The 25,494-nt window shown below is 47.3% G+C and overlaps 1 long non-coding RNA gene across 1 annotated transcript in view; it reads left to right on the top strand.

The window, feature by feature from the left end:
• The first annotated feature begins 16,907 nt into the window (after window positions 1-16,907).
• LOC140428730 (uncharacterized) overlaps window positions 16,908-25,494 on the top strand; it is a 46,290-nt gene continuing 37,703 nt past the window's right edge. Inside the window, exon 1 of the long non-coding RNA XR_011948841.1 lies at window positions 16,908-17,059. This is a non-coding gene — a long non-coding RNA (uncharacterized lncRNA). The remainder of the gene's footprint in view (window positions 17,060-25,494) is intronic.

Below are 25,494 nucleotides of genomic sequence, written 5' to 3'. Positions count from 1 at the left end.
CTCACCTGATGGAGGAGCTGCGCTGTGGTACCACCAACAGTTTGTGCTCCGAGAAGAGCACCAATAGCCATGAAGCAGAAAGTAGTCAATGAGCTGCATCAAATGACAGCACTGGGTGTCATAACTCTTATAGATCAGGCCACAGAATAAGTTTCAGTAATGGTGGCTGCTGTAAAGAAAGGTGGCACAGTCAGGATATACATTGCCCCGGTGCACCTGAACAAGGTGCTGCTCAGGCCTCATCTCCCTATGAAGACAGTGCAACAGGTGATAGCAGACATGCCAAATGCTAAGATAAAAGCAAATTACTGCAGATGCTGGAATCTGAAACAAAACCAGAAAATGCTGGACAATCTCAGCAGGTCTGACAGCATCTGTGGAGCGGGAATGGAGCTAATGATTCGAGTCTGGATGACTCTTTGTCAAAGCTTTGGTGAAGCTTTGATCCAGACTCGATTCATTAGCTCCATTCTCGCTCCACAGATGCTGTCAGACCTGCTGAGATTGGCCAGCATTTTCTGGTTTTGTTTATGTCAAATGCTAAGGTGTCCAGCAATCTCTTGTTTAAAAAACATTTTCATGAGGAAAATGTTTCATTATAGCAAAGTAAAACCATAACATATAACTGATACAACACCACTTAACCCCCCTCCCGAGGGCAGCATGGTGGCGCAGTGGTTTAGTCCTGTTGCCTCACGGCGCTGAGGCCCCAGGTTCGATCCCGGCTCTGGGTCACTGTCCGTGTGGAGTTTGCACATTTTCCCCGTGTTTGCGTGGGTTTCACCCCCACAACCCAAAGATGTGCAGGCTAGGTGGATTGGCCATGCTACATTGCCCCTTAAATTGGAAAAATTGAGAACTCTAAATTTAAATAAATAAATAAATAACCACCCTCCCAACACTGCCCCCACAAAAAGAAAACAAAACTTAACAAACCCCCCTCCCCGTAACAACTGGCCGTGCTTCAGAAAGGAAAAGAATGGCTGCCACCTCGAGCAGAACATTTCTACCGAACCCCTCATGGTGTACCTCACCTTTTCTCGATATAAAAACTCTATTAGATTACTCAACCAGGCTGAGGCATTGGGCGGAACAGAAAACCTCCACCCAAGAAGAACTCGCCTCTGAGCTAACAATGAGGCAAAGGCGAGGACATCGCCTTCATCCCGCCTGCAGCACCAATGAGACTGAGGTGCCAAAAATGGACAATGCTCCAGCTCAACCCCAAAACTCTCTGACATGGTGCTGGAGAAGGAGACCCAGAAGCTTACAAGTTTAGGACATGACCAGGACATGTGGGAATGATTCTGTGGCCCCCAATGCTCGCACCTATCCTCCACCCCTGAGAAAAAAACACTCATCTGGGCCCTGGCCAAATGTGCCCTGTGCACCACCTTCAACTGAATCAAGCTGAGCACAGTCCTTGAGGACGTGAAGTTGACCCTGTGAAGAGCCTTACTCCACCCTCCCCCCCTCCCCCCCACCCCCCCGCCATTGAAAATCGGGCCCAGCTCCCCTTCGAATTCCTCTTCACCTCTTCCAACGGAGCCTGCTCCATCGCCAAGATCCAGCCATAAATGTCTGAAATTCTCCCCTCCTCCAACTTGGCCAGCAAAAGGACCCTATCCAAAAGAGAGGGTGAAGGTGCCAGGGGAAAGGAACAAATCTCCGTGCGCAAGAAGTTGCGGACCTGATAATACCTAAATACATTAGTCTTCGGGAGATGGAATTTATCCAACAGCTCCTTAAAACCGGTGCACTTCCCCTGTATAAACATGTCCCCAGCCCTCTCCAGCCCCTCCCTCCCTCATGACCCGAACGACCAGTCCAAATCCACCGGCACAAAAAGATGATTTCTGCAGATTGGGGCTAACATTGACATGGGGTCCAGCTTGAAATGTTGCCTGAACTGCCTCCAAATCCTCAGAGTGGCCACCACTACCAGATTAGAAGTAAATCTTGCTGGGCAGGGGTGGGGGGGGGGGAACAGAAGCAGTAACCAAGGCCCTCAAACTAGTGCCTCCACAAGAGCTCCCCTCAATCCGCCCCCATATGGAATCCGGATCCTGAAGCCATCCTCGTACTATTTCAATGTTCGCCGCTCAAGAATATTGTAACTTATCAGGCAGTGCTAGTCCCCCTGACTGCTTCTCCCTCTGCAGAAACGTCCTACGAATCCGAGGGGTCTTGTCCATCTAAATAAAGGAAGATAGCATTTTATTAACTTTAACAAAGAAAGACTTGGAAAGAAAAATGGGTAGACACTGAAGGAAAACTAAAAACCTTGGGAGGACATCATTTTTACCATCTGAACCCTGCTCGCCAAGGACAGAGGGAGTTTGTCCCACTTCTTCAAGTCAGACTTAACCCCATTCACCAGACTAGCAAAATTTAGTTTATGGAGCCAAGCCCAATAATGGGCCACCCGGATTCCCAGATAACGAAAGCTAGACCTGGCCAGGCGTAAAGGTAACGTGTCCAGATCGGCTCCTCTCCCTGGGGGATTCAAGGAAAGTATTCACTTCTGTCCAGATTCAACTTACACCCCGAGAAGGTGCCAAAACTCCTAAGTAGCTTCATTATCTCCTCCACATTGGAGAGTGGGTCCGTTATGTAGAGAAGTAGATCACCCCACTCTGTTTGATCCCCTCGACCCATTAGATAATCTACATCACAGAGTACTTAAGGAAGTGGCTCTAAAAATAGTAGATGCATTGGTGGTCATCTTTCAGGAGTCTATAGACTCTGATACAGTTCCTGCAGATTGGAGGGTAGCTGATCTAACTCCACTATTTAAAAAGGGAGGTAGAGATAAAACAGGGAATTATAGACCAGTAAGCCTGACGTCGGTAGTGGGGAAAATTCTAGAATCCATTATCAAGATTTTATAGCAGAGCACTTAGAAAACAGTGGCAGGATTGGACAGATTCAGCGTGAATTTATGAAGGGGAAATCATGCTTGACAAATCTACCGGAATTCTTTGACAAGGGGGAGCTCGTGGATGTGGTAAATTTGGACTTTCAGGAAGCTTGCGACAAAGTCCCTCCTGAGAGATTAGCACATGGGATTAGGGGTAATGTATTGAGATGGATAGAAATCAGATTGGCAGACAGGAGAAATTTCTTCACTCAGAGAGTGGTGAGCCTATGGAAATCATTATCGCAGGAAGTGGTTAAGGTCAAAACATGTTGTTTTCAAGAAGCAGTTAGACTTAGCACTTAGGGCGAAGGGGATCAAAGGATATGGGGTGGAAGCGGGATTAGGCTATTGAATTGGATGATCAGCCATGATCATAATGAATGGCGGAGCAGGCTTGAAGGGCCGAATGGCCTCCTCCTGCTACTATTTTCTACGTTTCTCTGACCTCAAAGGTATGGCCAGAGGCTTAATTGCCAAGGCAAACAAAAGCGGGGACAATGGTCAACCCTATTCAACTGGAAATAGCCCAATCTCAGGTAATTGTATGGACAGTTGCGGTGGGGTCCCTGTACAGAAAATGGATCCAAGAAATAAACGTAGGCCCAAACTCCTCAAATAGGTACTCCCACTCCAACCTATCAAATGCCTTTTTTTCAGCGTCCATTGAAATAATCACGTCTGGTTCGAGAACTTGAGAGGGGGAACAAGGCGATATTAAGCAGTCGATGTATGTTGGCCGACAGCTGTAGACCCTTAACAAAACCAGTCTGTTCCTCCGAGATCATCTCTGGAAGGCAGGGCTCCAAGCGCAATGCCAGCACCTTCACCAACAGCCTAGCGGTGGCGTTCAATAACGAAATGGGATGGTACAACCCACACTCTGTTGGACCTTTACCCTTCTTCAAAATCAAGGAAATCGACGCCTGCTCCAGTGTGACCGGCGATATCCCCGGGACATGGAATCGTTAAACATGTCTAGCAACAGTGAGATCAAGTAACGCGCAAAATTCTTTTCGAATTCAATAGGGAATCCATCCGGGCCAAAGCTTTACCTGACTACATTAAACCCATACATTTCAAGTTCTCCTCCGGATTCAAAGGGGACTCCAACACCTCTGTTCTCTCCCCTTCCACCACTGGGATGGATAACCCGACCAAAAATTGTGTCATGGGCAACCTCTCCTCCGGGGGCTCCGATTTATAAAGACTTCGCGAAAAAGCTTCAAAAGCAGCATTGACCTTCAGTGGGGCAGAAACCAACCCAAAGCCCTCACCTACACTATCTCCTGGGAGGCAGCCTGACACTGCAGCAGAAAAAGGTGACTGATCTTCTCCCCATATTTATAAAAGGTCCCCCTCAAGCAGCTGGTGTACCACCTTGCCCGTTGAAAGCAGCTCAAATTGCATTTGCAATTCCTTCCTGCTCGCCAACAACTCCGGTGTCAGGGTAAGTGAGTACCGGCGGTCCACCTCAAGGATGGAGTTCACCAACCTCTGCCTCTCCATCCTTCCAATCTTCTCCTTATGTGCCTTGTAGAAGGTTATCTCCCTCCTCATGACTGCCTCCAGGGCTTCCCACAATGTGAAAGGCTAGATAGTCCCACGCCAATTAAACTCGACATGCTATCCAATGGCGGAGGCTATATGCTTGCAGAATCCTTTATCTGCCAGCAACGCCATATCCAAATACCATGGGGGCATTGAGAGGGGCCCAGCTCCAACATGAAATCCACAAAAGGTGGAGTATATTCCGAAATGACAATTGCCGAATATTCCGCCCTCTTCACCCCAGGAAGGGAGGCCTACCCACCACAAAAAAGTCTCCGAGAGTAGACCTGATGGACATGAGAAGGAAAAGAAAAGTCCTTTTCACTCGGATGTAAACACCGCCATGCGTCTGCCCCCCATCTATTCCATAAAAGCTGATAATGCGTCTGCCACTCCTAATGGACTCAAACACGTAGGTTTTCATCTATCCAACTGAGGGTCTAATATGCAATTAAAGTTCCCCCCAAAATTACCTGATGTGAGTCCAGATCAGGACGAGAAGCCAACAACTTGTTGATTAAAGCTGTATCATCCCAATTCTGTGCATAACGAGAACCACTGGAATACCTGCTAACGACCCACTAAGGATCACATACCTCCCGTTTGCATCTGCCAATATTTTAACAGCCGAAAAAGATACCCTATTGTTAACCAAAACCGCAGCCCTTGGGTCCTACCATCAAAACCTGAATAGAATACCTGAACCAACCAACCCTTCTGTAGTCTCATCTGGTCCCTGATCCACAAAAGGCTCTCCTGCAAAAACACCACATCAGCAGTCAAACTCTCCAGGTGAGCAAAACCTCCTAACCTTTTTACTGGGCCGTTCAACCCCCAGACGTTTACTTTAGTGATGGGAAGGGATAGGTATATACCGCAGGGCAAGAGTTATATCTGGGGAAAGGCAATTATGATGCAATGAGGCAAGATTTAGGATGCATCGGATGGAGAGGAAAACTGCAGGGGATGGGCACAATGGAAATGTGGAGCTTGTTCAAGGAACAGCTACTGCGTGTCCTTGATAAGTATGTGACTGTCAGGCAGGGAGGAAATAGTCGAGCAAGGGAACCGTGGTTTACTAAGGCAGTTGAAACACTTGTCAAGAGGAAGAAGGAGGCTTATGTAAAGATGAGACATGAAGGTTCAGTAAGGGCGCTCGAGAGTTACAAGTTAGCTAGGAAGGACCTAAAGAGAGAGCTAAGAAGAGCCAGGAGGGGACATGAGAGTCTTTGGCAGGTAGGATCAAGGATAACCCTAAAGCTTTCTATAGATATGTCAGGAATAAAAGAATGACTCGGGTAAGAGTAGGGCCAGTCAAGGACAATAGTGTGAAGTTGTGCTTGGAGTCCGAGGAGATAGGAGAGGTGCTAAATGAATATTTTTCATCAGTATTCACACAGGAAAAAGACAATATTGTCGAGGAGAATACTGAGATTCAGGCTACTAGACTAGAAGGGCTTGAGGTTCATAAGGAGGAGGTGTTAACAATTCTGGAAAGGGTGAAAATAGATAAGTCCCCTGGGCTGGATGGGATTTATCCTAGGATTCTTTGGGAAGCTAGGGAGGAGATTGCTGAGCCTTTGGCTTTGATCTTTAAGTCATCTTTGTCAACAGGAATAGTGCCAGAAGACTGGAGAATAGCAAATGTTGTCCTCTTGTTCAAGAAGGGGAGTAGAGACAACCCCTGTAACTATAGACCAGTGAGCCTTACTTCTGTTGTGGGCAAAATCTTGGAAAGGTTTATAAGAGATAGGGTGTATAATCATCTGGAAAGGAATAATTTGATTAGACATAGTCAACACATTTCGTGAAGGGTAGGTCGTGCCTCACAAACCTTGTTGAGTTCTTTGAGAAGGTGAACAAACAGGTGGATGAGGGTAAAGCAGTTGATGTGGTGTATATGGGTTTCAGTAAAGCGTTTGATAAGGTTCCCCATGGTAGGCTACTGCAGAAAATATGGAAGCAAGGGATTCAGGGAGATTTAGCAGTTTGGATCAGAAATTGGTTAGCTGGAAGAAGACAAAGGGTGGTGGTTGATGGGAAGTGTTCAGACTGGAGTCCAGTTACTAGTGGTGTACCACAAGGATCTGTTTTGGGGCCACTGCTGTTTGTCATTTTTATAAATGACCTGGAGGAGGGCGTAGAAGGATGGGTGAGTAAATTTGCAGATGACACTAAAGTCGGTAGAGTTGTGGACAGTGCGGAAGGATGTTACAAGTTACAGAGGGACATAGATAAGCTGCAGCGCTGGGCTGAGAGGTGGCAAATGGAGTTTAATGCAGAAAAGTGTGAGGTGATTCATTTTGGAAGGAATAACAGGAAGACAGAGTACTGGGCTAATGGTAAGATTCTTGGCAGTGTGGATGAGCAGAGAGATATCGGTGTCCATGTACATAGATCCCTGAAAGTTGCCACTCAGGTTGAGAGGGTTGTTAAGAAGGCGTACGGTGTGTTAGCTTTTATTGATAGAGGGATTGAGTTTCGGAGCCATGAGGTCATGTTGCAGCTGTACAAAACTCTGGTGTGGCCGCATTTGGAGTATTGCGTGCAATTCTGGTCGCCGCATTATAGGAACGATGTGGAAGCATTGGAAAGGGTGCAGAGGAGATTTACCAGAATGTTGCCTGGTATGGAGGGAAGATCTTATAAGGGAAGGCTGAGGGACTTGAGGCTGTTTTCGATAGAGAGAAGAAGGTTAAGAGGTGACTTAATTGAGGCATACAAGATGATCAGAGGATTAGATAGGGTGGACAGTGAGAGCCTTTTTCCTCGGATGGTGATGTCTAGCACGAGGGACATAGCTTTAAATTGAGGGGAGATAGATATAAGACAGACGTCAGAGGTAGGTTCTTTACTCAGAGAGTAGTAAGGGTGTGGAATGCCCTGCCTGCAACAGTAGTGGACTCGCCAACACTGAGGGTATTCAAATGGTCATTGGATAGACATATGGACAATAAGGGAATAGTGTAAGTGGGCTTTAGAGTGGTTTCACAGGTCGGCGCAACATCGAGGGCTGAAGGCCCTGTACTGCGCTGTAATGTTCTATGTTCTATGTTCTGACATTCCAAGTGACCAGAGGGACAAGGAGCCTTCTACACCCCACCCCCCTACCGATCCAGAGTCAGCCATCCCCACCACATGGGGTAACCCAGCAACTATCCAGAGAGTGACGACACCGTGCCCACCCAAGATGGCTGCCAAGCACCCCCCCTCGAAACAGAACAAAGGAATGGTTGTCGTCACCGTCAGAGAACTAATCGTCACCCCTCCCCCACCCACCTCACTTCTCACCAAAGCCACACCCAAATACACCAGCAAACAGTACAAGGCAGGCAAAGCCCCCCCCCCCCCCCCCTCCCACCCTCCCCCACTCTTAATCCCAAACAGAACAAAAACAAATACCCTAAACTCATCATTTACAACTCACATAAAATAATGAGCTGCAGTTGCCCCCCCCCCTCCAACCTCTCTGTTCCCATTAGCTAACTCTACAGCTAGCAGTGCGGCCCCCGCTCAGAGCGAGAACAGAAAAATAACCATAACACCAACCAGCCCCCAACCCACATCCAACTTTAATTGTCAAAGAAAAAAGAACAATACCCATCCCATAAACGAACAAGAAAAATACAAAATACAAACTCCAAACTTGCACAGCAAAAGAAACATGCCCTCTCCCAATACAGAGATCTCATAATAAATAACAACTATCAATTAGCGCCTCCCTCGTCCATGCTTCTTCACAAATGCATCTACCTCCTCCTGGACATCAAAATAATAATTTGTTGAGTCATAAGTTACTCATAGGCATGCAGGATATGCCACCCCAAATCGAACACTGTTTCTGTACAACGCCAACTTGGCTTGTTGATTGCCGTACATCTTTTTGCCAGTTCCGCTCCCTCATCCTGATGCAGCCTAATGGCATGGCCCTCCCATTTAAAATCCCGATGGTCCTTCGCCCATCTCAGGACTCCTTCCTTCTCCTGTTAGTTGTGGAAATGTACGACGATCACCGGCAGGGGTTCACCGGAACAGGGCTTCTGCCTGAGTGCACCCGATCCAGCTCAGGAGGGAATGTCATGCCACACCGCCACTCCCCCCCACCATCTTCCCTCACATCTGCAAGATGTGTTCCATCGGATTCTGGTCCTCCAGACCCTCATGTAGCCCCACGATTCTCAGGTTCTGCCTTCTGGAGTGATTCTCCAGATTTTTCACCTTGGCCTCAGTGCTTCATTATCCACAGCCACCCACGCCAGCTTCGCTTCCTGGGAGGTAAACTGGTCACTCTGCCTCGAGTGATCCACCTCCACTCCCTGTATCACCACTCCTTGTGCCTTTACCGTCTGGTACGGTTTTGCCAAGGCCGCACGAATGACGCCAGAGCCCCTTCTATTGCTCCAGCGAGGTCCTCGGAGTCAGCCTGCTGTAACCTCCTGCATTCTACTGCCAAGGTGCCCGTAAGCATCTCGGCTGTCAGTGGACTGGCCACAGTCACAGCAGGAGCCTCTGCCATTTTCTCAATAATCAAGGCTCGAGAGGCTTCCGAGTCCGACGACGATTCTTTGCTTGTCTGCTGCCTTATCTTGTACGTTTTGGGCATTCCTTTTATGTGGGAACCTTATCTCATCGAACCAATAATGTTTCACCTCAAACTAACCCCACAAACCAGATGAAAAGGGCCAAAAACGAGATACTCTGTTGGGAGCCACCTTGTGTGTGACAACTCTCTATATGCCACCACCGGAGGTCCGTGCCCAGCATTCTCAGTACTAAATGCGGGTTCTGACACATCCCGTTCGATGAGGAATTCTTGAAACTAACCACATTCAGATATTGTTTTCTTCATATGCCCAATGGAATCTCCACTGGCAGTGAGGTCTTCCAGTGGTGCATGGAGCAGTTCTTTGCAGGCCAACCTTGCGAGATCATTGTTGACCATCTTCCTGGTTTGGGGTTGTACAATTGTTATGACACCCTGGGTGAGTGTGCAGTCAATTCTAGCCCCACCGACCCTGGAGTCCCAACATAAGTGAATTAACCAATAATTTGTGTAGTTTCCTGAGACCTTTGACCCTTGACTGCTCCAATGAGTTACAGGCACTAGATTTGTAAGTAAAATATCTTCATAAACTGTATTTATAACATGAGAAGAAATAAACATGAAATGGCAAAAATAGGACAAGGGTCTGCTAAACTAACTATTCTCCGAACACCGTTCCACTCTCTCCCCAGACACACACAAGGCAGACACATGGTGAGGGGTAGGAAAGGATCATAATAACAGGGATTAAGCTGGGAAATGAGAGGTGAGTATCTTCACTGCTCAGGTTCTGATCTTTGTAGGTGGTGTTGCAAACCATCGGTGCGTTTGGGATATTTTAGTATCTACCTTCATTTAGAACTCTCAGACTGCAAGATTTCTTCAAGAACCACCTTCACTGACCTGGACGTACACAGATAATTCACCTCAGGTTGGTCAATTCTCATTTGCTTCCACCGGCTGGACCATCAGCCTCACTGAGTTCAATCTACAGTTTCCACATAAGGGTTGAAATGGATTTTCAAACAGTCGCACTGCCAGCAGGTGGCGCTGGATTACAGGGGAAAATACTTTCAATTACAATCAGAATAGAAAAGTCTATTTTCCGACTGCTCCCGTCATAGGTCACTTTCACTGGCTAGCCGGAAGCATTTAAATTGTCAGGCCTTTAAAACAGTGATTTACATTTTCACAGACCTGGCTGGAGACCTATAAGTCAGGTGTTACTCCCCCAGACAGGTTGGAAGCATTCAAGTACTCTTGAACGAGTACTTTTCTTCTGTATTTACAAATGAGAGGGGTGATATTGTTGGAGAGGACAGTGTGAAACAGATTGGTAAGCTTGAGGAAATACTTGTTAGGAAGGAAGATGTGTTGGGCATTTTGAAAAACTTGAGGATAGACAAGTCCCCCGGGCCTGATGGGATATATCCAAGGATTCTATGGGAAGCAAGAGATGAAATTGCAGAGCCGTTGGCAATGATCTTTTCGTCCTCACTGTCAACAGGGGTGGTACCAGGGGATTGGAGAGTGGCGAATGTCGTGCCCCTGTTCAAAAAAGGGACTAGGGATAACCCTGGGAATTATAGGCCAGTAAGTCTTACTTCGGTGGTAGGCAAAGTAATGGAAAGGGTACTGAAGGATAGGATTTCTGAGCATCTGGAAAGACACTGCTTGATTAGGGATAGTCAGCACAGATTTGTGAGGGGTAGGTCTTGCCTTACAAGTCTTATTGAATTCTTTGAGGAGGTGACCAAGCATGTGGATGAAGGTAAAGCAGTGGATGTAGTGTACATGGATTTTAGTAAGGCATTTGATAAAGTTCCCCATGGTAGGCTTATGCAGAAAGTAAGGAGGCATGGGATAGTGGGAAATTTGGCCAGTTGGATAACAAACTGGCTAACCGATAGAAGTCAGAGAGTGGTGGTGGATGGCAAATATTCAGCCTGGATCCCAGTTACCAGTGGCGTACCGCAGGGATCAGTTCTGGGTCCTCTGCTGTTTGTGATTTTCATTAATGACTTGGATGAGGGAGTTGAAGGGTGGGTCAGTAAATTTGCAGACGATACGAAGATTGGTGGAGTTGTGGATAGTAAGGAGGGCTGTTGTCGGCTGCAAAGAGACATAGATAGGATGCAGAGCTGGGCTGAGAAGTGGCAGATGGAGTTTAACCCTGAAAAGTGTGAGGTTGTCCATTTTGGAAGGACAAATATGAATGCGGAATACAGGGTTAACGGTAGAGTTCTTGGCAATGTGGAGGAGCAGAGAGATCTTGGGGTCTATGTTCATACATCTTTGAAAGTTGCCACTCAAGTGGATAGAGTTGTGAAGAAGGCCTATGGTGTGCTCGCGTTCATTAACAGAGGGATTGAATTTAAGAGCCGTGAGGTGATGATGCAGCTGTACAAAACTTTGGTAAGGCCACATTTGGAGTACTGTGTACAGTTCTGGTCGCCTCATTTTAGGAAGGATGTGGAAGCTTTGGAAAAGGGGCAAAGAAGATTTACCAGGATGTTGCCTGGAATGGAGAGTAGGTCTTACGAGGAAAGGTTGAGGGTGCTAGGCCTTTTCTCATTAGAACGGAGAAGGATGAGGGGCAACTTGATAGAGGTTTATAAGATGATCAGGGGAATAGATAGAGTAGACAGTCAGAGACTTTTTCCCCGGGTGGAACAAACCATTACAAAGGGACATAAATTTAAGGTGAAAGGTGGAAGATATAGGAGGGATATCAGAGGTAGGTTCTTTACCCAGAGAGTAGTGGGAGCATGGAATGCACTGCCTGTGGAAGTAGTTGAGTCGGAAACATTAGGGACCTTCAAGCAGCTATTGGATAGGTACATGGATTACGGTAAAATGATATAGTGTAGATTTATTTGTTCTTAAGGGCAGCACGGTAGCATTGTGGATAGCACAATTGCTTCACAGCTCCAGGGTCCCAGGTTCGATTCCGGCTTGGGTCACTGTCTGTGCGAAGTCTGCACGTCCTCCCCGTGTCTGCGTGGGTTTCCTCCGGGTGCTCCGGTTTCCTCCCACAGTCCAAAGATGTGCGGGTTAGGTGAATTGGCCAATGATAAATTGTCCTTAATGTCCAAAGTGCCCTTGGTGTTGGGTGGAGGTGTTGAGTTTGGGTAGGGTGCTCTTTCCAAGAGCAGGTGCAGACTCAAAGGGCTGAATGGCCTCCTTCTGCACTGTAAATTCAATGATAATCTATGATTAATCTAGGACAAAGGTTCGGCACAACATCGTGGGCCAAAGGACCTGTTCTGTGCTGTATTTTCTATGTTCTATGTTAAGTCTCCCAACCGAGATCTGATAATGAGAGAAAGTTTTAAACTGTCTCCTTCCGAAGTTTTCACAGAATGGAGGCAAAATGGCGACTGCCTTCTGTTCCAGAATTTTCTGAAATCCGTCAATCAAGAATCCATCAAATATCTGGATTTCAAAAGAGCTGATTGGCTGCTTGCCAAGTCCATCAAAATGATATCACAGGCCATGCCACAGAACATACTGAATCAAGGGGTCTGCCTGGTCAGTCCAATTAGCAGCTTGTAGAGGGAGAGTTTCAGTTCAAAACCAAAATTTCAGCTCATAACCAAAAGTCTGTTAATGTTGCAGGACAGGAATTTTTAAAAAACGAAACACGGGACCGACACGGATTTAATAAGTTCCTTACACAATGCTAGCACATGATGCAGGTCTTTGTCTTGTCCTTGACAGAATCAGGACCATACAATTGAAGCTTAATCTTGTGAAATGCAGATTCAGGGCCAACCAGGTTCCTTATGTGGGCCATTTACTCACAGCTGAAGGTGTAAAGCCCAATCCACACAAGACAATGGCTATATGACAGATGGCCATTTCCGAGGACAAGCACGGCAGACAGCGCTTCCCTGATAAGACAAATTATCTTTCTAAGTTCATCCCATGTTATAATGGGGTCACTGGACTTCTTTGTCACCTTCTCCTTGGCGCTGGCAAGATCATCACTCAGCGATCTTTAACGCACTCAAATAGGCACCCTCCACCCCACCGCTGCTACAATACTTTGGTGTTCAAGCACCCACACTTAAATCAACAGACACCTCCCAGCACAGACTAGTAAAGCTCTGCTGCAGCGCAAACTTGAAACCAATGTGAATGATGCCCTCATACAACGCAGATTGAGAAGTAAAATGCACTACGATGAAGAGTCCCACAGACTGGACCCTCTCACACTTGTTCAAGCGGTCAGGATTCAGATCACATGTGGCAATGACCAAGTGGCACTGGTTCACAGCCATGCCCCGCAACTGAACAGTTACCAGGTAGCCTCAAATGGTGCCCATTGTAGACAGAACCACTGGCACCTTCTACAGCTTTCAGAACCAGTACCAACAGACTACACAGCACATCAGTCATCGGTCCCCTGCACCAGAGCACTCTAGAGCAGTCATATTCAAACCCAGGGTTGCGATCTGTGGGTGGGTCACAGGTGGGTGTAGGAAGGTCACAGCGCCATGTGTCGCGGCATTCCCAATCGCTGAAGTAGTGCTCAATGACCGCGACCGGCTTTTAAAATGCCAGCCATGACCCATTTCAGAATACCGGCTGTCCTGCGCATGCGTGCCCCCTCAGTCGTGCGCAGGCCCGGAGCCCAACGGGGCAAACTGCATACTTCTGATGTCAGCGCGCTGACCCAGGAGCAGATTTTCTTTTAAAAATCGATGCAGCCTGGAACAGCGGCAGAGAGCAGGTCATACACTGAAGTCACGTGCCCTGGGCTGAAGAGAGAGTCCTCCATTTTGTTAGCAGCAAGCAAGCAATAGGGCTGAAGAATTTTAAGTGAATCATTTAGTAATAAAGAAGAGAGGGCCCGAGGCACAAACAGGCCAGGATCTCACAACTAAACCTGCTGGAGAGAGTGTCTCAGGAGAATCCACAGCAGGGCAAAACAGTGTGAGCTCCAGCGCCTCTGGTGAACAACCCATTAAGAAGAAGCTGAAACCAGGAACAAAGCTGTATAAAGATGATTTTTTAAGGTATGGCTTTATTAATTGTGCCAATACAAATCAAGACGTGAAGCTCATGTGTGTTATAGCAGGGAAATACTGGCAATGGAAAGTTTAAAACCCTCAAAACTTCAAAGGCCTGTATTTTTTTCAACGGATGCAGTGAGAACTTAAATCGTCAGCTAAAGTCCTTAGCAGAAATGTAACATTGAATGACAAAGCAAGTAAGATCGTGATGACCGAGCAGGCTGATCTGTCGCATTCAAGGTAAGCGAAAATGGTGGGTCATGACGTTCGGGTGGCGTGGGTTGCGAAGGTCAGCCGGCGTGAGTCACAAAGATCGGCCGGCGTGGGTCCTTGAAGGATGGCCGGTTGGTAAAAAATGGATCCTGGGCAAAAAAGTGTTCCAGGTCACCCACACTAAGGACACCGGCCAGAATAAAACTACAACACCAGCAAATGGCAGAACCACGTGCTCAGGGCACCTGACCAAACCAAACACGAGGTTCCGGAATTTATTGCCACTCAGCCTCGAACCAGATTTTGAATTTCATCTTTCTCCAATGAAGGGGGGGGGGGGAGGGGGAAGAGATGTGATGGGCTATGTACCAGCTGCAAGAACTCAACCTGTGCCTCACTGTATATGTAAATAGTAATGCAATGTTAGCTTCTTTAACTTATATGTTGCACAATGTTCTGTTCGTAGTCTCCTGTTGCGCACACTGTCACATCTCATGACACTGGGTGCTCCAACTAAATAACAAAGATATAGACCAAGTCGTCGCGGGATGACGTGGCTACAGAAGAGGTCATGTGGCAGGAGCGTGGGGGTTTTCCTTGGGAGCGCTGGCAGAGCACAAGTGTTGAGGTAGGTACTAAGCAAGTGAATAAAATACACTTTGTTGAGAGTCCTTGCTGTCAGTGACTCGGGAAGCCACAACATCTACAACAACCCTCAATTTGGCCATCCAGGGTGATCTCAGAAAACACCCCTTCATACAAACAGTAATGGAAATTTAAATCTCTCTCTTCCAAAAAGTTGTTGGAGCTAAGCATCAATTGAAAATGTCAAAATTGAAATTGATAGATTTTTGTCAGGTAAGACTGTGGAGGGTTATGGAACTGCGGCAGATAGATGGATGTAAAATATTGATGAGCGAGCATCTAGTTAAATGGTGGAACAGGCTGGAAGGACCACATGGTCTACTTTCTATTCCTATATGTCTCTGTTCTTTACCTTCACATTTATGCTCAAATGCAAATGGCCCGGATAAGAAAAGCCCTCATTGGTGCAGCTCACCTCAGAATGATGCCCCATAAAAGGACTCCTGGCCCCACAGTTTTGAAGAAGGTTGTCAAGTTAACTTATCATTCTCTTTCAGATGCTAATCTGCTACACTTTTCAAATAATTTCTGAGTTTATCTTTATAAGTTCTAAGTTATGAGACTAGCGATTTTCCATACAGTAATATCAGTGGACAGTGGACCTGTGGTTTTCCAGTATGAGCTCAGCACTCATTGAAAATGAACCCTATTTCCTCTATCTGCCAGACTACTGTTTGACCCTGCTGCTGCTCATTGATCACGCTGATGGTCATTTCTGGTGATGCTTACTTGTTCATAGCGAAAGCTGGATGGAGAGTTGTTTTTATGGCCATCTCTTGTGGGTTTTGCACCTTAAAAACTTTGGTAATTATGCATTTCCTGCTTATGTTCAGCTGATGTTTCATGCTGCTGCAAAGTGCTGATTGTTTTCATTATGTTAAACATACCTCCTCTTTAAGGTGCAACTGCATGCCCTCACAGAAAATCACCCGCCCAGATGGGCCTTCAGGTTGGCAAGCTTTTTTGGTAGCCTTTTTCGCATAGATAGCTTGCTGACCGTATTAAAAGGGGCGAGACCTAAAATCAGTTGGACCTTATGTTGACTGCTCTGGAAAACCACTGTGCGTACCTCATTTAGCTCCTGCATGAATAGCACCTAGGAGGAAAATCACCCCACTTACTACTTCCCACAGGCAGCTACTAACATGGTGAAATCAGTGGTGTCACTATGAGCATGATTGAGACAGTAAGTTTATCAGGCATGTTTTACAACATTTTCCTGTCTGCATCGCACTCTGTGCAACCTAGGTGACTGTAGCAATTATGCCAAGTTTAGAACAGCATAAACTGTTACCATAGCAATTAACAGGAGAGCAGTAAATTACAAGATGTTGGAGAGAATATAAGTTTGTGATCTCTGCAGTAAAAAGGTGTAAGGCGTGCTAAGCAGCATAATCATCACATAAAATTGTTACACGAGGACTGTATTTTAAACACTCGTCTGAACATCTTTGATGTATTAGATGAGCCCTTTGGGGGTTTCATTTCCTCAACACATTTACGTTAAATTCCTGTCTGTGCTTCTTTAAAATAAAGATGTTAATGATTGTGTTAAAATGGCGCAGACAGGAAGTTAATGCGTACACATTATCAGTGTGTTAAAATTAGAATGCAGAGGAAATTAAACCCATTGCTTTACAAGAATTCAGTAGGCGCAATCCAGAAATTTGGCAACCAGAGTGGAAATCTTCCAGTCCCCCACTCAGGCTGTGGGATGGATGGGCTGCTGTGAGCTATGCACTTGTATGTATCAGCTGATCTTTTTAGATCTTCGTGGAATCAACTTATATATTCAGTGTGAGCTTCCAGTTTTTAGGTTATGCTTCTTGCTGACTGAGGACAGGAAATCCGGGGCAGCTGCAGTTCTCAAGAGCTGCACCGGGTAAAGTTGGTTACTATCTACAAGGGGATGTAGGAAGTGGGAAATCATTCTGGTTGCTGAAGAATGTGCATTGCCCACGGAGAAGGAGCTGTGGGGCTACACCTCCAGGAAAGTGTGTGAAAAGGGGGCGGCCCACATTGCCACCAAAGGAGAACTGTCTGTGATGTGGGTCGAGGGGCTGGCATAAGGCATCAATGTGATGCCCAACATTTAGAAACCTGGGATTGAAAGAGAAAAAAAATGTGCTACAGAAAATCTGTCATGTTAAGATTACCCAGCATGTCTAAAAGGTAAGAGGGCAAAGTGAGCACATTGTGAAACACAGGTATATTCTGTAAGCCTTGATTATATTTGCACAAAAAGCACCCAGCCAACCTCACGGCTCTTCCACAGCTTCACATCCATGCCTTGGAGGGCGTGCAATGCAGATTCACTAGAATGATACCATGACTAAAAGGTTTCAATTTTGACGACAGGTTGCATAGACAAAGCTTTTATTCCCAAGTGAGAACAGGCGGTTAAGGGGTGATATCATTGAAATGTTGGAGCTAATTCAAAGATTTGATAGGGTAGATGCAGAGAAATGGAGGGGCAGCACGGTAGCACAGTGGTTAGCCCAGTTGCTTCACAGCTCCAGGGCCCCAGGTTTGATTCCCGGCTTGGGTTGCTGTCTGTGCGGAGCCTGCACGTTCTCCCTGTGCCTGCGTGGGTTTCCTCCGGGTGCTCCGGTTTCCTCCCACAGTCCAAAGATGTGAAGGTTAGGTGGATTGGCCGTGTTAAAGTGCCCTTGGTGTCCAAAAGGGTTGGGTGGGGCTACAGGGATAGGGTGGCGGAGTCGGCTTGGTTAGGGTGCTCTTTCCACAGGGCTGGTGCAGACTCGATGGGCTGAATGGCCTCCTTCTGCACTGCAAATTCTATGATTCCATGATTCTAAATAATTTTCTGGTTGTGGTGTCCAGAACAAGGGAGAAGGACATTAAAATCGGACACGGGCCATTCAGGGGTGATGTCAGAAAGCAGTTCTTCAGACAAAAAGGTCACAGGAATGTGGATCTCTCGCTCCCCTCAAAAGCTATTGAGGTGGGATAAACTGAGAATTTCACACTCCAATACAGGGTTGGTATTTGTGTGCTGTCGTACTGATAACTTCAAATCTACTTCCTTGCTTATAGGGCAACGTGGTTTGCATTAAAACACAACAATTCTGCCCGGTATGAAAACCACAGAACTTTAAGCTGTTAGGACTTGGGCGGAGGTTATTCTGAACACTCTGGAGCCTGAGTGAGTGGGCAAAGGTGATGGAAAAGGCTTCCTCCAAACTTGGGGCTGGTACCATTCTGTTTCTTCTTGTTCTTTGTGAATTCACTAACCTACTCACTTTGTCAAGCACATACTCGCTATGTCACTCACTCATTTGTAGATACATAGCACCATGAGATATTGATGCACTATCAATTACGACGAGACGCGAGTAAACAAGGCTTTATTAAGCAGAGATGTGTTTCCTCCTGCAGCTGCCGCCGAAATGGCAGCAGCTCGGTGAGCACACCCATTTATACTCCGCCTACTGGGCGGGGCCAGCAGGCAGGGATATACCCCCGTACCTATAGTACAGCAGCCTTACCATATTACCTCTCATATACGTATTATACAAACAGTGGTGACTACCACATTCACCCCCTGTTAAAAAAGAGTACAGTGGGGATGGTGGAAAACTATTTACATGGTATGTGAGTATTTTAAAAAACTATTTACATGGTATGTGAGCATTTTTAAAGAGTACAGTTTGGCGAAAGTTCACAAATTTAGCCGGTCGGGCGCCTTGATCCTCCGTTGTGAGCGCCGCAGTCCCGGTGGTGATGCAGGCGTCGGCTTGGTCGCCTGTGACTCCGGGAGCGTGTAGTCCTCATCCTCATCTCCGGGTGGAACCAATGGGAGTATGAATCGTCCTGGAGCGGGGGCTATGGTGAGGTGCGCTGGGGGGAGGGTGGGTGGCGCTGGGGCAATTGAAGGGGGGGGATGGGGAACCAGCTGGTGCCAGATCTCTGAGGGAGACTGTGTCTTGGCGGCCGTCGGGGTACGCCACGTAGGCGTACTGCGGGTTTGCATGTAGCAGCTGTACCCTTTCGACCAATGGGTCTGCCTTGTGGAGCCGCACGTGCTTGCGGAGGAGGACGGTTCCTGGGGCTGCCAGCCACGTTGGGAGCGAAACCCCGGAGGTGGACTTCCCAGGGAAGGCAAGGAGACGTTCATGGGGGGTTTCATTAGTCGCAGTGCAAAGTAGCTATCGGATGGAGTGGAGGGCATCGGGGAGGACTTCCTGCCAGCGGGAGACCGGGAGATTTTTAGACCATAGGGCCAGCAGGATGGCCTTCCAGACCATCCCGTTCTCCCTCTCCACATGCCGTTTCCCCGGGGGTTGTAGATGGTCGTCCTGCTCGAGGCAATGCCCTTGATGAGCAGGAATTGACGCAGCTCATCACTCATAAAGGAGGATCACCTGTCGCTGTGGCCGAAAGCGGGGAAACCAAACAGAGTGAAGATGCGATTGAGGGCTTTGATGACTGTGGCAGACGTCATAGCAGGACATGGGATGGTGAAGGGGAATCTGGAGTATTCATCGACCACGTTCAGGAAATATGTGTTTCGGTCGGAGGAGGGGAGGGGCCCCTTGAAGTCCACGCTGAGGCGTTCAAAGGGACGGGAGGCCTTCACCAGGTGCGCTTGGTCTGGTCGGTAGAAGTGCGGTTTGCACTCCGCGCAGACCTGGCAGTCTTTGGGGACCGTCCTGACTTCCGCAGAGGAGTAGGATAGGTTGCGGGCCTTTATGAAGTGAAAGAACCGAGTGACCCCTGGGTGACAGAGACCATCGTGTAGGGCCCAGGGTCGGTCCACTTGTGCGCTGGCACATTTACCTCGGGATAGGGCATCGGGGGGCTTGTTGAGCTTACCGGGGCAATACAAAATCTCGTAATTGTAGGTGGAGAGCTCGATCCTCCACCTCAAGACTTTATAATTGTTGATCTTGCCCCGCTGTGTGTTATTGAACATGAAGGCAACCGACCATTGGTCAGTGAGGAGAGTGAATCTCCTGCCGGCCAGGTAATGCCTCCAACGCTGCACAGCGTCAACGATGGCTTGGGCCTCCTTTTCGACGGAGGAGTGCCGAATTTCGGAGGCATGGAGGGTGTGGGAAAAGAATGCCACAGGTCTGCCTGCCTGGTTGAGGGTGGCGGCCAGAACGACGCCTGATGCATCACTCTCGACTTGAAAGGGGAGGGTCTCATCGACCGCGTGCAACGCGGCCTTGGCGATGTCGGCCTTGATACGGCTGAAGGCCTGGTGGGCCTCAGCCGTCAGGGGGAAAACTGTGGAGTGGATAAGTGGGCGGGCCTTGTGTCCGCATAGTTAGGGACCCACTGGGCATAGTAGGAGAAAAACCCCAGGCATCGTTTGAGGGCTTTGGGGCAGTGGGGGAGGGGGAGTTCCATGAGGGGGCGCATGCGATCGGGGTCGGGCCCTAGAACTCCATTTTGCACCACATAGCCAAGGATGGCTAAGCGGTTGGTGCTGATCATGCACGTCTCCTTGTTATACGTGAGGTTCAGGAGTTTGGCGGTGTGGAGAAATTTGAAAAGGTAAGCGCGTGGTCCTGCTGGTCGTGGCCGCAGATGGTGATATTATCGAGGTACGGGAAGGTGGCCCGCAGTCCGTACCGGTCAACCATTCGGTCCATCTCCCGTTGGAAGACCGAGACCCCATTAGTGACGCCGAAGGGAACCCTAAGGAAGTGGTAAAGGCGTCCGTCTGGTTCGAATGCAGTGTATTGGCGGTCCACCTTTCGGTTGGGGAGCTGGCGCTAGGCAGATTTCAGGTCCACTGCTGTAAAATCTCTGCTTAATAAATTGATGCACTATCAATTATGACGAGACGAGAGTAGAGAGTAATTGAGGCTTTATTAAACAGAGATGTGTTGCCTCCTGCAACTGCTGCCAAAATGGTTGCAGCTCGGTGAGCACACGCATTTATACTCCGCCTATTGGGCGGAGCCAGCAGGCAGGAATCTACCCCCGTACCTGTAGTACAGGAACCTTATCGTATTACCTCTCATATACATAATATACAAACAGTGGTGACTACCACAGATACACTATGAAAGATACGGAGTAAAGTGCCTTTCATACCCTCAGGAGTGTTTGAAAGTGATTCACAGCCGTAGATGCAATTTGGAAGCGCAGTCACCTCTGTCATTAGGCAAGATAGAAGCCAATTTGGGCATAGTAAGATCCCACAAACAACAACAAGGGACTGGATTTAGTGTTCCCAAATACGCATGAACATAAAAGTGTGTTGCGATGCCATTGGGTCAGGAATACAACCTCATCATTCCAGTCTCCCACATTATGGAAGGCGGGCAGCTGTGGGAATTGGCAATCCAGCTGCCATTTTGAAATGACTAATTAACAAACTATTAAACTTGTTACTAATAATAAGCGGGCAGCACAGTGGCGCAATGGTAACACTGCAGTCTCACGGCGCCGAGGTCCCAGGTTTGATCCCGGCTCTGGGTCACTGTCAGTGTGGAGTTTGCACATTCTCCCCGTGTTTGCGTGGGTTTCGCCCCCACAGCCCAAAGATGTGCAAGGTAGGTGGATTGAACACGCTAAATTGCCCCTTAATTTGAAAAAATTAATTGGGTACTCTAAATTTAAAAAAAAATAATAATAATAATAATCTTTATTGTCACAAGTAGGCTTACATTAACACTGCAATGACGTTACTGTGAAAATCCCCGAGTCGCCCCCCTCCGGCGTCTGTTCGGGTGCACTGAGGGAGAATTCAGAACGTCCAAATTACCTAACAGCACGTCTTTCGGGACTTGTGGGAGGAAACCGGTGCTCCCGGAGAAAACTCACGCAGACACAGGGAGAACGTGCAGACTCCACACAGACAGTGACCCAAGCCGGGAATCGAACCTGGGACCCTGGAGCTGTGAAGCAACAATGCTAACCCCAATTGTCTTCACATTTTTGGTGCATTTTTTGATCATTGGATGTGAAAAAGTTTGAGACTGCTTTACAGTAGCTATGACGAGGCGGAATAAGGTCTGAAGAAAAGGCCTGCACGGGGATCAAGGTAGAATGGACCAACAGGATCTGCTGGGGCTGGTGGCAGGGTTTGTACATTTTTGTTAAGTCATTTAAAAAAATCTTTTTTGAGCCTTCAATCAAATAAAGACTGTTTCTGAGAGCAAGGAGCCTTTACAATTCCAGCCATTTCATGACATAAATCCCTCTGCTGCATGACAAAGTGGCCTACAATGTTAACTGGATGTGACCACCTCTAATTGGCCTCCTTCTCACTGGACCGGGAGTGGGGTGGGTGTGAACAGATCACTCAGTTTCAGTTTTGCCTCCTTCACTCCTCCGAGAAACATAAAATCAAGCCCAGGTAAATGACCAGCTAATCTGTTTTAATTGATGTTGGTTGAGGGATACTGTTGTCTTTTATCAGGAGATGAGGAGAACATCCTTGTCCTTCTTTAAATAGTGCCATAAATCTTTCAGGAATACAAGGACAGGACTGGCCAATTCAACCCATCGAGCCTGTTTCACCGTTCAATTAGATCATGGCTGAATGGTGTTTCAACCCCATTTTCCTACCTTTGCATCATATTTATTCATACTGTGATGAGATCCAACTTATGTTCTTGCGGAGTGGGGACTGAGAACTCCAAGTCACGACAGGCCTCAGGAGTTTAATGGATATAAGGGGGGTGGGAGCATGTGACACATGCACAATCCAGCAGCTAAAGCTAAATCCTGACAGTTGTGCGCCTTTGTAAAAATAAAAAAACGTAAGGGTCTAAATGCCCTGTTACATGACTGGATGCAGAAAGCTAAAATTGAGAGAGTACCATTCGGGAACAGGGAGGGGAGAACCATGCGATGGCCCAAAGGAAGTCCCAGGCAGGGGGCTGAGACAGCGGATAGGGAGAGGCCTCAGTGAAGTTAAGCAGAAAGAGAAGCAGAGAAAGAGGCTCCAAGTGAAAAAGGGCTGCTAATGGCAGGCTTTAAGTAGTGACGGCTCAGGAGGAGCCTTGCTAACTGATGGAGGCAGCAGAAGGTTGATGACTCCATGCTATGAGCTGTTGGGTGAAAGTATTGGGCAGCACAGTAGCACAAGTGGGTAACACTGTGGCTTCACGGCACCAGGGTCCCAGGTTCGGTTCCCCGCTGGGTCACTGTCTGTGCGGAGTCTGCACGTTCTCCCTGTGTCTGCGTGGGTTTCCTCCGGGTGCTCCGGTTTCCTCCCACGGTTCAAAGACTGTGGTCATGATAAATTGCCCTTAGTGACCAAAAAGGTTAGGAGGGGTTATTGGGTTACGGGGATAGGATGGAAGTGAGGGCTTAAGTGGGTCGGTGCAGACTCGATGGGCCAAATGACGTCCTTCTGCACTATATGTTCTATGTAATCTCTGTATGTAATCCTTTGGAGCAGTATTATTATGCTCGGCATAGCTGAAGAGTGGACGTTGTGCTTCTGAGTTGGTGATCGAGTGCAGACTTGAAAAATCCAGGACAATGGAGTCTCAGGAGACAAGGTTAAAACTCTGGGAGGTGGGCCGTTGTTCAGGATGTCTGCGTTGGAGCACTTCTGGAGAGAATTCCAAAGTTAGGTCTTTGAAGGTGAAGCCTGGAATCCCTCATGAGAAAGACAGAGTTTCAACAAGATTGGTTGCCTCAGTGTTTACTGATGTTTGGGTGGGTTGTAGAGAAATCCATGGAATCTTTCTTGCTCATTTCTGTCACTGTGCAGTGTAATGTATTTGACCACAGTTTGCCCATTAGTTCACATGTACCTCATATTAAAAGAGTACAAGGTAGATATTGTAAATTGTTTTATCTTTCTCACCTTGTATAGTGAAGTTTATTTTTGTTTGTTCAAAACCCGTGAATTCTTGTGGCTTTATTCTCTTGGCAAGTATCTTGAATCTTAAATATTGTCTCTTTTAATCAAAAGAGCATTGGTCCGTAACTGGGTCGTACCAAGAACTTGGGGATCTGGTCCAGGATCATAACACTGGGAGAGACCTCATCCTGAGTGAGACACAGTCCAGCTGAGTATACCTGGAAATGTAGATTCGGCACAGAGGGAAAAGAGGTACACTTTGCTGTCTAACTTTTTCATCGCTCAAAAAGTGGTGTTACCCTGCTGCAAGAGAAGAGGTTAGTTAGTTGGTGAGCATTTCAGATACTGTGAAGCAGCAGTGGGGAACAAAAAGACAACCATGAGGCCACAAGAAACTGTAAATTGATTGGCTGGCAAGCGCTCAGTGTAAGGGGCAGTGTGTGAAAAACTTGTGTCTAGTATAAGGGACAGTTAGGGCCTCATATAGTAAGGTGATAAAAGGAGTCCAAATTAGAATAAAGTTAAGGTAAGAGGAGTGAATGGCGTGTACCAAGGATCAGAGTGCAAGCTTGGAGTTTGGAATGATTGTTACTCTACAACAGAGAAAAAGGGGTTAACTGTTTGGTGAGAATTTGTTAAGTGGGTAAATTCTACTCTTTCCGTACTATTTGAAACAATGTTCAACTTGATGGTTATTCAATAAAATATATAAAAAGCACCAAGAATAAATAAATAAATAATTTAATTAAGTATTTATTCAAAACATATTAAGGTTGGCAGGACCAGTGATGTGTCAAAGCCCAGCATGTGGGAGTTCCTGAATAACATTGTGATCCAGGGCAAACCCATCTGCAGTAAGTGTTTGCGGCTTGAGGAACTTTGGCTCCATGTCATTGAGATGGAGGCTGAGCTTCGGACACTGCTACACACCAGGGAGGGAGAGAGTTATCTGGGCACTTTGCTTCAAGGCGACCACAGTCCTTAGGATAGGGTCTGCTGGTTTAGAAAGTGGTCAGGGACAGAGGTGTGTGATTTCACATGTGGAAGGTAAAGGGACCCAGAGGGCAAGAGTGACGGCCTATGCAATTTTCCGACAGGTTCGAGGTTCTCTCAGCTTGTTTGAATGAAAATGCGGGCTGCAGGGTTGATGTGCTGACTGGCCACGGCAACGTGGTACAGGAAGCCATCCAAGTAGGGGGAATACATGAGAATGCTGTGGTACTAAGGGACAGCGTCGTAAGGGGGATTGACACTATTCTCTGCAGCAAAGAGCAGGCTGCGTTTGCCTGCCTGATGCCAGAGTTCGAGACATCTGCTCCAGGCTGGAGAGGAACTTACAGTTGTTGTGGTTGTTGCTTGTTTTAGCCTTAGTTTAATTGCTCTTGTTCTATCACCTTTGCTCTTGAGTCGCCAGGTATCTTTCTGATACCGCCACGTGGTTCAAGTCCGAGTAATGATCAATAATCCAACACACCGCTTAGTAAGAGTTAAATCAACGCACATTTATTATATACAGTAATCAATACTTATACATTAATTCTACTTCTAAGCTACTTCCTACAACTAACAGGCCAATACTCAACTTTGGAAATTGCCCACCAGGTCAGGGAAACGAATGGCCTTTCGTATGAATTCTGAGCCTGCGGGATTCAAAGCTGGTACAGGTCGATAGTCAGGAGTGCCTATCTCGTAGCGAGCATTGGAGTAAGACTTACAGTTCTTGCGGCTGTTGTAGAAGGTCAGCAGAAGGGTCTCGAAGGGTGCGGAGAGGAGAAGAGAGGGTCGATTTGAACTTGGCCCCTGTTCTTATAGT

This window comes from Scyliorhinus torazame, chromosome 8 (assembly GCF_047496885.1).
Source record: "Scyliorhinus torazame isolate Kashiwa2021f chromosome 8, sScyTor2.1, whole genome shotgun sequence".
NCBI classification, from domain to species: Eukaryota; Metazoa; Chordata; class Chondrichthyes; order Carcharhiniformes; family Scyliorhinidae; genus Scyliorhinus; species Scyliorhinus torazame.
Note: the sequence above shows the minus strand (reverse complement) of the source record. Positions and strands in the feature narration are given on the sequence as shown.